This window comes from Sander lucioperca, chromosome 5 (assembly GCF_008315115.2).
Source record: "Sander lucioperca isolate FBNREF2018 chromosome 5, SLUC_FBN_1.2, whole genome shotgun sequence".
Lineage (NCBI taxonomy): Eukaryota > Metazoa > Chordata > Actinopteri > Perciformes > Percidae > Sander > Sander lucioperca.
Window position 1 is genome coordinate 37,824,943 of NC_050177.1, and position 14,966 is coordinate 37,839,908.

At 43.7% G+C, this 14,966-nt stretch overlaps 1 protein-coding gene across 2 annotated transcripts in view; it reads left to right on the forward strand.

Moving 5' to 3' along the window:
• Positions 1-14,966, forward strand: part of LOC116045553 (cGMP-dependent 3',5'-cyclic phosphodiesterase) — a 190,115-nt gene that overhangs the window by 24,428 nt on the left and 150,721 nt on the right. The gene's annotated exons all lie outside the window — the stretch shown is intronic.

Consider the following 14,966-nt stretch of genomic DNA (forward strand, 5'->3'; position numbering starts at 1 on the left):
ACGCAAACTCATGTAACGGACGTAACGTATCGTAGCTACGTTAGCCTGCTGCTGCAAGGCTGTCATTAGCTTTGGTTGATAATGTAGCATTTTACCTTAATATAAGGCAATGCTGCGCGACCTGATGCAACTGGGGGCAGAGGGCATCGCTGAGGACAAGATTGGATGATATAGCGATTTAATTTGATTTAACTTTAGTAATGATTGCCGTATTATCGTATTAATGCAGCCATAATGCAAAAAAATAAAAAAGAAAGAAAGAAAAGTTTATTTAGGCTCTTTCACCAGAGGGGCAGCTAAGCCAATCAGGGCAAACGGGCAGTTGCCCGAGCAATAATAGCCCGTACCTATGCACGTCCCTGGTGGTGCTGATCCTCATCCCAGCCACTTCACACTCGGCTGCGAACTGATTCAGTGAGTGCTGAAGGTCACAGGCCGATGATGCCATCAGGACCACATCATCTGCAAAGAGCAGCGATGAGATCCCCAGCCCACCGAACTGCAACCCCTCCCCACCCCGACTACGCCTCGATATCCTGTCCATAAATACTACAAACAGGATTGGTGACAAAGCGCAGCCCTGGCAGAGGCCAACCCTCACCTGAAACGAGTCCGACTTACTGCCGAGAACCCGGACACAGCTCTCGCTTTGGTCATACAGAGATTGGATGGCCCTGAGAAGGGACCCCCTCACCCCATACTCCCGCAGCACCTCCCACATTATCTCCTGGGGGACCCGGTCATTCGCCTTCTCCAGATCCACAAAACACATGTCGACCGGATGGGCATACTCCTAGGCTCCCTCCAGGATCCTTGCGAGAATGAAAAGCTGGTCCGTTGTTCCACGATGCCATTTTTATATATTTGATATAATTTCATGTTCATATCTTAGAGCAGAAACAAGTAGTTGAGAAGTTAATTGATTGAAGAGCTCATATTATGCTCATTTTTTGGTTCATAATTGTATTTAGAGGTTGTACCAGAATAGGTTTATGTGGTTTAATTTTCAGAAAACACCATACATTTGTAGTACTGCACATTGCTGCAGCTCCTCTTTTCACCCTGTGTGTTGAGCTCTCTGTTTTAGCTACAGAGTGAGGCATCACACTTCTGTACCATCTTTGTTGGGAGTCGCACATGCGCAGTAAGTACTGCTAGCTTGTCAGTTGCAGAGTATGAGGGAGTGCCATGCTAGCAGCTAGGCGAGCATTATAACGTGTGTTACAAAGTGACGCACGTTCATCACGGAAGTAAATGCTGGACTACAATAGAGATGTTTGGAGCAGTTTGTGAACAGTGTTTTCTCTGGAAGATGGTAATTGCCTTTGGGGTGGACTTTGTGCTTTTTCACTTTGTAAACCTATAACATGCACAAAAAGATATATAACACAATAGAGGAAAGGGGAAAAGCCAAAAAGCATAATATGAGCACTTTAATAATTTAAGTAGTCTACATTTTTAAGCAAAAATTAAAAAAAACATATTGATAGTTTAAGCTTCTTAAATGTAAAGATTTGTTTGTTTTTCTTGTCCTAGCTCACAGTAAACTGAAAATCTTTGGGTTTGTAGTGACACGTTTCTTGGGAAAGCTCACTTTTCAGTATTTCCTGATGTTTTTTAAACCAAAGATTGATTGAAAAAATAATTGCTATATTCATTAACAAAAATAATAATTTGTTGCTGCTGTATGGTAGATGTTTAAACCTTCTAACCTAGAACAGTTTGTAATAATTCTAATTTGGCCACTATGGGGAAGCGGAAACAAGTTGCACACCGCTGACATATCATCAAGTTGATATGGTGAGTTAGCAAACAGTTGCCTATTTACACATGCAGAAGTTACGAAGCAACATTAAGATAAAACGCACAAAAAAAGCTTTGTAAAGCTGAGCGGAGCTTCAGATTCAGGGGATAGTTCTCTGTAGGTTAATTCATATGAGCGATTTCTTTGTGCACAGAAAAAAAATGTAACATCTATAATTCCATGGCAACTGGCCTGAACTCAATCTGCTGGCGGATCATGTCACTGCCAAATTCAAATGCATACATACATACATAATCATCATGCTAAAATGAATGGTTTAGTTTACTTTATTTCACCAGGATACTCTCTAAGGCTATGTTTAGATGGAAACGATCTGAAGAGAAAACGTAAAAATGGCGTTGCGTTCTCAATTTTTATTCCGCGTTTAGACAAGAGTTTTGGGGGGGAAATCTGCGTGCATGTGGTGACGCAAAAGTGTGTGAAATTTGATGTAGTATGCACGCCAGGCGGCTAGGTGGCACTGCCACACAAGACCACCAAGGCCGCGCGCCTAAGTAGAACCTTCCTTCTACTTCTCTCCTTAGTAGCGCCAAACCAAAACATGTCGAAGCGAACAACAAAAGCTGACAATTTTGTCTGGAAAGACGAGGAGGTGGAGTTGCATGTTTGTCTGATGATGACCGGCACAGTCGCCCGTGATAAGCCACAGCACAGCACCCACGGGAGCACGACCAATATCTTGAGCCTCGCAGCCCTTCAGCCGCTGCTTGAGAGCAAGAGGCAGCGGGCAGAGGAGGCTGAAGCAGACCCTCCTCTGCCCGCTGCCACTCGCTCTCTCTCTTTCTCTTCATCTGCAAGTTACGTTGTAGCCTACTGTGGCTCAAATGAATAGCCTACACATGGTCATCAAACTATAACAACCTTATCCACATTGTCGAAATCATTTAAATATTGAGCCATTACATTGAAATTTTTTTAGATAACAGGAGCCTATAATTTCTGTAGCCTAATCCATAACAACAGACTACCTGGACACCTTTTTCTTGTCTCTCTCCACAACGCTGTCTTCAGACTTTTGCGTTTTTGCCCTTTAGCCCTTTAAGATTTCCACTCTGGAGGGTGGTTTCACTTTTTTACGTTTTTAAGCCCCAAAAACACCGTCGCCGTATAAACGAAAGGCACATATACAATATTTTGTCGTTTTCACCCGCGAGCGTCATCGTGTAAACAGGGCCTAAGTATCAATACTGCCCCAGGAAGTACCTAGGTACATACAGTAAAATCAAACTATAAACCTCAATGTGAGTGCTCTGACTAAAATGAGACATGTAACTGACTCAAAATATGTCTGAATATGCCATGAACTTGTGTGTCTTGCTGCTTTGCTTTACAGCACTGCCTGATAGGTGAAAAGGAAAAAAGCAGCATTGTAAATATTGTATGAAACGTAGTGATCAGTGGATTTTAATTCATGAGTGATGTTAGGATTTCCTGATGTCATCACTGATTTATGATGCCCTCTCTGTCTCTCTCCCTCCTCTCTCTTTACTCCCTCTCTCCGTCCATGACAGCAATTAATAATGAATGGCTCTGACTGTGTAAAATGCCAGTCCCTTGCATATCAGTGAACAGTCCCTTTTAGAAAGCTAATGTTGACAAATGACTGGGAGTATAAGGCATTTGAGCACACTATTAACCTCTGAAATGTCATTGTGTGTGTGTGTGTGTGTGTGTGTGTGTGTGTGTGTGTGTGCGCCTGTCTATAAAATGTTATTAAGGGCTTTGTGAACCTCTATGAACCTTCATTGACCTTCATTATATTTTAGTCTTTTCATTCCAGTCGTTTTTCTTCAAATGCCGTCACGTCACAGCAAAAATGCCAGATGTTTTAGCACCTGCGCATATGCTAATGCAAAATGCCATGCGCAGACAGTTTCTCTCTCTCTCTCTCACACACACACACACACACACACACACACACACACACACACACACACACACACACACACACACACACACCAAAATGCATCACATATGCTGCTGTACAGTCAGTCTAGTGGGAAGGTAAGAGCAATGAGCTGCTACTCTCTGTCGAAGGATGAAGGGTCTAATTAGCTGCTTAACTAGTTTTTTTTTTTACACACACAGACACACACACACACACACAGACGCACACACACGCGCACACACACACACACACACACATACACACACACACACACACACACACACACACACACACACACACACACTGTGCCCTTGAGCCAGTTTTGTCTTTTGTCATTGTAAATTAATAGTACAGTGTTAAAGAGATAAAGGTAAACTGGAGTGATTAAATTGCATCAGTGTTCAAGATCTTGTTTTCTGTGTGTGTGTGTGTGTGAGAGAGAGAGAGAGAGAGAGAGAGAGAGAGAGTGAGAGAGAGAGAGAGAGAGAGAGAGAGAGAGAGAGAGTGGGAGGGAGGGAGGGAGAGAAGGAGAAGGAGAAAAGGAGAAGGAGGAGAAGGAGAGAAGAAGAAAGAGAGTGGATGGTGAGAAAAAAGAGAGAGAGTCCACAGGTTTCTGAGCTGCATAATTACCTTGCCATGGAAAATCATGTTAGCACTGTGAGGGGTACCGGATTAAATGTCAGCATATCTGCTCGAATAATCAGCACGAGTATGCGCGGCTATAGGTGTCCATATCCATGTGGATGTGTTTTTGTGTGTATGTGAGTGGGTAGAAAAAGCTTTTGTGTGTGAATGTGTGTTTATGGATGCACTCCGTCAATTCCGCTAGCCCTCATCTTACAATTCTTTGTCCTCCTGTGTCTTTGGGAGCCATCCTCACTGCTCCATTTACTTTATTACACTGACTGACTGACTGACTGACTGAGTGTGTGTGTGTATGTGTGTGTGTGTGTGTGTGTGTGTGTGTGTGTGTGTGTATTAGATCATTGTGTGGGTGTTATCTACCTTTTTAATCATTCTGTAGTTGCTTATTAAACTTTCTTGGGGCCTCCTTCTTTTCCTCCCTCCCTTGATGATCTCTTTCTCTCCTCTCTTGTATCGTCTCTTCCTTTTTCTACACCTGTTCATTCTTTCTCTTCTCCCCTCTTTGTTTCACATTTATTTATTTGATTCTCCTACAGTATGTCTCTCTTTTATATTATTATCTTATTCCCCAACTAGTTCATCCTCTTATTTTTTCTCCCTCCCTGTCTGCCTCCTACTGTCTGGCTCTTGCTATCCCATAAGCAAAGATTACATAATTTTTCCCCATTAAATTGGAGGTCATTATGCTTTTACTTAATAAGTAATCAATGATAATAAGTAAGCCAGAATAATATACAACACCATATTGTAACCATATTGAAATTAGTTCTGTCTTTTCCAAGCAAAACAAAATAAACGAATCAATCTGCTCAGAAGTCCAACCTGCTGCACCGATATTGAAATTGCAAATATTAAACATATTCAATATTTACGATCTGATATCCTGTTGTGAATGGGGAACAGTGAGGACGGTTGAGGGCACAGTCTAGTCTTGTTTTAACCGGGTTGGGCTTCTGAGGGTGATTGGTGCTCACACGGAGCTTATACAGCTGATGAGCAGTATAAAGAATGGAGAGAGAGGAGGACCTCTCCGGGAACCATCACCTTATCGTGGTGGAGAGGTTTTTATGTCCCTATGAACCTGAGGGCTGTGTTGTCTGGAGCTTTGTGCTCCTGGTAGGGTCTCCCAAGGCAAAGTGGTCTCAGGTGAGGGGCCAGACAAAGAATGGTTCAAAAACCCTATGAAAAAACGAGGTAGAGATAGAGTGACCCTGCCCGGAGGAAGCCTGGGCCCCCGTCTGGAGCCAGGCCCAGATGGAGGGCCCAGATGGAGGGCCCGTCAGCGAGCGCCTGGTGGCCGGGTTTGCCACGGAGCCCGGCCGGGCACAGCCCGAAAAAGCTATGTGGCACCTCTCTCTCCAACCCATGGGCCCACCACCTGTGGGAGGAACCGCTGGGGTCGGGTGCGCTGCCACATGGGTGGCAGTGAAGGTCAGGGGCCTCGACGGACCAGACCCGGGTGGCAGAGGCTGGCTCTGGGGACGTGGAACGTCACCTCTCTGTGGGGGAAGGAGCCGGAACTTGTGCGGGAGGTGGAGCGCTACCAGTTGGATCTGGTGGGACTTACCTCTACGCACAGTCTCGGTTCTGGAACCATACTCGGATAGGGGTTGGACTCTTTTCTTCTCCGGAGTTGCCCAGGGTGTGAGGCGCCGGGCGGGTGTGGGGATACTCACAAGCCCCCGGCTGAGCGCCGCTACGTTGGAGTTTACCCCAGTGGACGAGAGGGTCGCCTCCCTACGCCTGCGGGTTGTGGGGGGGAAAACTCTGACTGTTGTTTGTGCGTATGCACCAAACAAGAGCTCGGAGTATTCGGCCTTCTTGGAGACCTTGAATGGAGTCCTGTATGGGGCTCCAGTGGGGGACTCCATAGTTCTGCTGGGGGACTTCAACGCGCACGTGGGCAATGATGGAGATACATGGAGAGGCGTGATTGGGAGGAACGGCCTCCCTGATCTAAACCAGAGTGGTTGTTTGTTGTTGGACTTCTGTGCTAGTCATGGATTGTCTATAACAAACACCATGTTCGAACATAGGGATGCTCATAAGTGTACTTGGTACTAGAGCACCCTAGGCCAAAGATCAATGATCGATTTTATAATCGTTTCATCTGATCTGAGGCCGTATGTTTTGGACACTCGGGTGAAGAGAGGGGCGGAGCTGTCAACTGATCATCATCTGGTGGTGAGTTGGGTCAGGGGGTGGGGGAAGACTCTGGACAGACCTGGTAAGCCCAAACGGGTAGTGCGGGTAAATTGGGAACGTCTGGAGGAGGCCCCTGTCCGACAGACTTTCAACTCACACCTCCGGCGGACCTTTTCGTGCATCCCTGTGGAGGCTGGGGACATTGAACCTGAGTGGACAATGTTCAAAGTTTCCATTGCTGAAGCTGCGGCGGGGAGCTGTGGTCTTAGGGTCTTAGGTGCCTCAAGGGGCGGTAGGTGGCAGACCGGGGTGGTGATTCCCCTGTTCAAAAAGGGGGACCAGAGGGTGTGTGCCAATTACAGGGGTATCACACTTCTCAGCCTCCCCGGTAAAGTCTACTCCAAGGTGCTGGAAAGGAGGGTTCGGCCGATAGTCGAACCTCAGGTTGAAGAGGAACAATGCGGATTCCGTCCTGGTCGTGGAACAACGGATCAGATCTTCACTCTCGCAAGGATCCTGGAGGGAGCCTGGGAGTATGCCCAACCAGTCTACATGTGCTTTGTGGATCTGGAGAAGGCGTATGACCGGGTTCCCCGGGAGATACTGTGGGAGGTGCTGCGGGAGTATGGGGTGAGGGGGTCCCTTCTCACGGCCATCCAATCTCTGTATGACCAAAGCGAGAGCTGTGTCCGGGTTCTCGGCAGTAAGTCGGACTCATTTCAGGTGAGGGTTGGCCTCCGCTAGGGCTGCGCTTTGTCACAAATCCTGTTTGTAGTATTTATGGACAGGATATCGAGGCGTAGTCGGGGTGGGGAGGGGTTGCAGTTTGGTGGGCTGGGATCTCATCGCTGCTTTTTGCAGATGATGTGGTCCTGATGGCATCATCGGCCTGTGACCTTCAGTACTCACTGGATCGGTTCGCAACCGAGTGTGAAGTGGCTGGGATGAGGATCAGCACCTCTAAATCTGAGGCCATGGTTCTCAGCAGGAAACCGATGGAGTGCCTTCTCCAGGTGAGGAATGAGTCCTTACCCCAAGTGAAGGAGTTCAAGTACCTTGGGGTCTTGTTCGCGAGTGAGGGGACAATGGAGCGGGAGATTGGTCGGAGAATCGGGGCAGCGGGTGCGGTATTACATTCAATTTATTGCACCATTGTGACGAAAAGAGAGCTGAGCCAGAAGGCAAAGCTCTCGATCTACCGGTTAGTTTTCATTCCTACCCTCACCTATGGTCATGAAGGCTGGGTCATGACCGAAAGAACAAGATCCAAGGTACAAGCGGCCGAAATGGGTTTCCTCAGGAGGGTGGCTGGCATCTCCCTTAGAGATAGGGTGAGAAGCACAGTCATCCGTGAGGAGCTTGGAGTAGAGACGCTACTGCTTCGCGTCGAAAGGAGCCAGTTGAGGTGGTTCGGACATCTGGTAAGGATGCCCCCTGGGCGCCTCCCTAGTAGAGGTCGACCGATTATTATTATCCATTAACTGCATCTATGGACTCGAGCACGAATAAAACCCTTAATTTGATTAAATTGTTTTAAATTACAACTAAGAGTTGTTTGAATGACAGAAATGTGCTCAGATAAGATCCTAATGAGTGCAACAGGACATGTAGGCTAACAGTAGGGTGCCCAAAACACAGATAAAACACTTCAACAAATGAACAATGATCTAACAAACAAGGTGAACAAGAACTGACTTTAGATAGCCTTAGCCTTATGTGATTCAACAGGAGTTAGGAGGAAATAGTGTTGAGATTAATAACATGTCACTTTCTGTGAAGCAGATTTGTATTCTCAGAAGTTTAATAAATGCTGATAAGTGCACTAAACTTTATTTTTTCATTGAAAGGTTTATTTGACAATGTTTATTTTCTTCTTACCTGTTTAATTTATTTTATATATTTTTCATACATTATTTATACAATATAGGCTACAGTATGTTTTTACATTATACATTTTTAAATGAAGTATAGGCTACAAGTGTAGATTGGTGAAGTGTTCAATAAATGTTTTTGTTGAGAAATTCTGTGTATATTAGTGTTACATTTTATCTTTCAAATAGAGGTTTAAAAACAAGCACATATCGGCCAAAATAAATCGGCAGTATTAATCGGCAATCGGCTGACCCTGATTTCTAAAGATCGGCATCAGCATCGGCCAGAGAAAACCCATATCGGTCGACCTCTACTCCCTAGGGAGGTGTTCCAGGCATGTCCAGCTGGGAGGAGGCCTCGGGGAAGACCCAGGACTAGGTGGAGGGATTATATCTCCAACCTGGCCTGGGAACGCCTCGGGATCCCCCAGTCGGAGCTGGTTAATGTGGCTCAGGAAAGGGAGGTTTGGGGTCCCCTGCTGGAGCTGCTACCCCCGCGACCCGATACCGGATAAGTGGACGAAGATGGATGGATGGATGGAGAAAGGAGGATGGAGGAGACGGGGAACGCTAACAGAGCTAACGGCTACAGTGCAAACAGAGCATTAGTTAACTTAATGGTTTGGTCCCACTCACTGGGGCAACCTTACTTCCACTTAAGAGCAGTGCCCAACGTTAACCGTCATGACCGGGCTGGCGTTATCAGCGAGTAACAGTATGAGAACCGGTCTAACAAAAGGTCCAGGCCCAGGCAACTTTCTGCCCGTTGTCTGCCATGTTTGTATACACTAAAGTCACGTTTGATCGTGAGAGATTTAAGTTTTTGAGAGTCGGGATTCTGGTTGTTTGTGAATGGTGTGCTGTTCTGGCCAAATTCTTGCTCTTCACCAAGGGGGAACCTCCCGTGCTGAGCAGTGATGCATAAGAGGAAGTGCCAAAAACAGTGCAGTTCATTGATTGGCCACTTGAGGCTGATTTCAGAAGTGAGTCATTTCCCATAGACCCACATGTTAAAATGGCGAACTTTTCAGCAGAATTAAACTAGGGTGACCAGATTTCCTGGAACTAAAACTGGGACACTTTGCGCGTGACCGTAGTGCTCGTGCACGCACACGCTTTTTAACGTGAACATGTGCCAGCCCAGGTCAGACATCGACACAGACAGATTAGACACAATTTTGCCAACAGCACACGTAGGCCTACTGCTCACAACATAATGGGGTATCTCACTTAATATTCATGAATTTTCTTGGTATGTAGCCTACATATCCAAGACATTGAGTGAGTTCCATGTGGGACCAACTCAGAATTAAAGCATTCTTTTGGAAAATGCACCCACTGAACTTGTGAAAAACTTTGTGAAAAGGTATTTTTCATTGCATGGCACTAAATTAATTGGAACTGCTGCCACAGACTTGAACTAAAGTTATGGTAACACTTTACAGTAAAGGTACGTGAATTATGAATTCATGCATGAATTAATTCATGATTTGTGCATTACTTCATTCCTTATGAATCACCAGGAATTGACATGAGTTCATAGCCTCTCATTCATGACCTCATGCATGAACACATCAACTAAAGCATTAGGTAAGGTGGGTAGGCTACATCATTATGCACGTTGTGTTCAAATCAGAATTTGCGCAGTGATGACCAAATTTTTTTTGCAGAAAAATAAATATTCATGATCATGCTTAATAAATCATAATTCATAATGATGTGCCCACATACATAATGCTTTAGTTGTGTTGTTAATGTATGAGGTCATGAATGACAGACTATGAACACGTCAATTCCTGATGATTCATGGGATATTAAGGAATGCAGTAATACATAAATCATTAATTAGATGCATGAAGTGTAATCTCATTTGATAGAGCAGATAGCTTCCCTATTGGAAACATGAATTCCATATATTTGTTAGAGGAGTGAATTTTTGGCTGAAAGCCTACTGTGAAATTGCGCACAGATATCAGCAAAATTGGCCCGTGTGACGAGTAGCTCCTAGCCGGCGCGCCAAACCAGGATGTCTGGTCACCTTAAATTAAACATGTGTACAGCCTGGTTCAAAAAATGGTTTTGGTCTCTATAGCTAAGTTTACCCTTAATGACAAGTCTGGGGGGGGTGAATTTTTTTATAACACGCACTGTGACTGACCACTGGGTCTGGGGTTTGCAATGACTGTATTTGAGTTGCTACAACCGCTATAAGGTCCGTCCAGACTGCCGGCCCCTCTCCTCCAGATAGCAGGGAGGAGGGACTGCAGATAAGCTAAGTTAGCTATTAGGCAGCCTGGTCTCACAGAATTCCGTGAAATGATCACAAACTGTTAACACCGCATTATGTGGTGGTGGCACGGAATGTGTGAAAATTCCGTGTGGCCACCACGAAAACATTGCCAATGAGAAGATGACGTAAGCCCAGCCGCGACCTTTTCCTTAACTTAAGGGGCCATGTTCATCATCACGGAAGTTTTTGCGATTCCGTTAAACTGCCACAGATTTTGAGTTAAGGGGCCGTGTTCATTTACTAGAATTCTGTGAGATCAGGTTGCTATTAGGACTTGGATGTTTGAGTTTTTATAAATGTTAATCTTGTGTAACATTAGTATCTAAATAACAAATAAAAATTATAATAGGTTTTGTTTTATAATTTGGGGTTAACTTACCTCAATTAACAAGCTGGGACGAATGAGTAAATAACCAACCGGGAGCAACTTGTCTGCAGGAGGCTAGCGAGCAGCAAGACCACAGGGCTAGCAATGCAGAGTTGCTTATCTTTAGCCTAGCTTCTTAGCCTTTGCTAGCTTGGGAGCTTCGAGCTAGGTGGGCGTGGTTTTAGCAACAGGGCTTCATTCAGCCCGCCTCAGCTCCATCCACGCTCCACCCGGCTCCACCTCCTGATCAAAGGCTCCACCTCCTGATCAAAGAGGTTATAATAGCGACACTCACATGGTTTTGCGCAACCGCCACAAGAGGGCACACAGACAGTGGGTCCGCCATTTTGGACTGAATGCTCCCCTGTGTCACAGTCAATATAATACATCCATGGTCAAAATGCATCGTTAATTTGCATCCACTAAAAGTGCCGTTTTTACCACTGACAGGCTCAGATTGTTATTATTTGTCTGATAACATTATGGAAAGGTCTCTCAACTTTGAATGAAGTGTATTTTACGATGATAAAATTATTGTTTATTTACATGGAGTCTGGTGGGCTTTGCGATAGCAATTTTGCGAATGTTTTTATGTTTAAAAAAGGATCTTACTTTTTAACAGAACGGCCAGCCTCTGTGGGAATCCTTTGCATAATGTTGTAAGACACTTAGAACAAACACTTTTTAAAGGTGCGCAGTTGCCCAACATTGTAGCTTGTTTTGCTGACTGCCGACTGCAGCGATCTTGCTTATATGTTTTGCAATTAATGCAACAATACCTTGTAAAAGCAATCATGCTTATTATAACCATGGCCTGCAGCTTCCATAAACTTAGCTACATTTTAATTTTATAATGTCCTTTCAACTTTATTATCGAAGCACTTATGGCATATGGCAGAGATAAACTCATAAACATCGGAGAAGGAAGCCCAGGGACTGCATTAAGTTTAGTGGACATTGATAATATCACTGCCTACTGCATCTTTCAACCACACAGCCAACCAAGTGCCACCGAAGGCTGAGACAGCGACGGGAGATTGGAGACTGTTGTGTGGTGCCCATTTGGCAGAGACCTGGCTCCTGGATCGGGCTGCTGCACTTGACGGGTGGACTGTGTTCCAACCCGACAGAGCACAGGACTCCAGTGGGATGAGGGGAGGCGGACTCTTTGTTATTTAACGTTACATTGGCAATGCTTGGTGCTCAAATTCAAGTTGATGGACAATGTTTAGAGCTCAAATTTTTTATATTAAGATGCTAGCCATGTCTCCCCAGATACTGCTACAACTGTATTTTGTTGTGCAACAATGACAATAAATGAAACTTGAGCCTGATTTGACAGGTTGACAGGTTTGAAATGAATAATAATCTGAAAAATATTTGTCATGGAAAAGGTCTCTTCAAGGCAATCAGACATTATCGTGGCTTTTACTGGAATACAGTTATGGTAAATCCTAGTTTATATAGAGAATATGTAGCTTTAGCTAGCATGTTAGTAATTTTAAGTTTGACAAGTACAAGTACAGTACAGTCAATTTCAGCTTTTCGTTAAGCCTACCTGTCACTATTATGACTACAAACAGGTAAAAAAAAAAAGGAAGGGAAGGTGTTTCGATTAAATGACTGCCATGGTTGTTGTTTACTAACAGTTTTAAAAAGATGAATTCTTTGTCGTGAGTAGGAATGGCATATTTTTCATATCTCCGTCATTAATGCAAACACTTGCCTCTTATTATTATAACCTCTTTGTCCTGACGTCAGCACTGCCAAGATGGCAACGGCAGGAGCCGCCCACTTGGAGCTTCATTTTGGCTCTTCAGAAACCAATGGGTGACGCCACAGACACTATCCATAGTTTTATATACAGTCTATGCTCTCCACACACTATATTTATCAATACATGTCGTTATGTGTGGGAATTTGAAACATCTTTTAGTGTGGGCCAGGCATAAGTCACAGGGTGTATGCTGCATTCAAATTATGGGTAATTCAAGCTGCACTGTTGTCTGCTGTTAAAATGATGTCACCAGTGAAACATTACACTGTAGCCAACAGGTGATCATTTATGTTTCATCATCATTCTGTTTAAAATAGCTTTATTTTTGTCTCATTTATCAAGAATTTGACAAATAGATAAATATACATTTTTGTACTTTGTAAAGAACATAGCATGAGTTTACATAAGGAAAAAAAACCTTGATGGTGAATAAATAATTATATTTCCCATCATTAGTACAGGTACATTGTCAGCCAGTTTGTGTCTTTTTACTTCTCTCAATTTCAGTGAGGTGGAAATACAGTATGGCTGTGCATTGTCTGAAATAACTTGTTACTGGTGGCGATGCAATTTTCATCATTTTCAACATTTATTTTAGGGGCTTTTATCAGTGAGCCATAGGCACAATTACCATTAAATTGCCTATAGTGACTTAACAGACTTTTATTTTTTAAATGAATGTCTTTGAGATTATTTCTTTAACAAAACAAGACAAACTTCTCAAACAAAACAGTGTTTTGTATGAAGACAAGCAGTACAAGGATTTTGCTGAAATAATATAGTATTTAATTGGCAGCAGTATGGCTTAAATCAGAAAATATCTGATCAAAGAACATGATAATAATAATAATAATACAAGACCGGATTGATACTGGATGCTGTGGACACATTATGTTTAGCACTCAAACAGTATTGAGATTTGATACGCAGCCCTACTGTGTGTAAAACCTTATTACCTCAAAATCTTCAGGTTTTCTAAAACCTAGAAAAGAAACATCCCTCGTAGCTTGAACATCAAAGTTTTATAAGCTTAGCCAGTGAGGGTCACTTTTGCCAGTTAATAGATATGCCACTAAGCAGTACAGTGTTGTTGAGTTCTCGCTTTTACTGCATGCACTGCAGAGTAAAAACATCATCTAAACTCTGCATATCATTCAATATTACATATAGTAATTTCATTGCTCACTCTTTTTTCCTGTGTATTTCCTAGATGTGTCCTAAGCAGCTTTAACTCTTGAGGTCACTTCCAGACAGGATATAGCCCACACGTTCACTTGTGTAAATGTTAGTTTGAGAACATCAGAGAACATGGTGTTATCCTTTGGTTTGTGTTAGTGTGTGTGTGTGTGTGTCTGAGACAGAGAGATGTATCGTGCTAGACACAGGTTTAGGTTTAAACCATGTTTTGTGTACTTGTGTTTGTGTGTTTATTCCTGTGAGGGTGATATATATCATATGTGTGTAAATTTATGCATGTGTGTATGCACACAGGCGTTGCTCTCTTATCTCCAGCGTCACACAGGAACCGAACCAACATACGAACGGAAGCCTTATCGCTCCAAACACCACCACACTGTTTGTTCAGACAAGCGGACACACACACACACACACACACACACACACACACACACACACACACACACACACACACACACACACACACACACACACACACATACACACACACACACGCACACACACACACACACACACACACACACACACACACACACACACACACACACACACACCTTTCTGGTATATTCAACGTAATGCGTGTGGGTTTACTGTACGGTGTGTGTGTGTGTGTGTGTGTGTGTGTGTGTGTGTGTGTGTGTGTGTGTGTGTGTGTGTCCGCTTAGCTACGTCTATGTGCCTGTATTGTAAACAATGTGAGAACAGGCTGAGTAATAATAGTACAATATACTGTATGTGGGCAATTCATGCATGTAATTGGTTTAAGGTCAGAGTCAATGTGTGAAAACATAATTGCAGTTTTGAGAGGGATTACATTGGAGGAGTGTGTATTTACATGTATATAAATATCATGTGGGCTTAATTTCTGTTAATATAATTAGTGGAAAGATTATGATATAGAGCAAAGTTATTGAGAAAAAAAAATGTATATAGATGATATTATAGAAGTCGAACAGCAGGA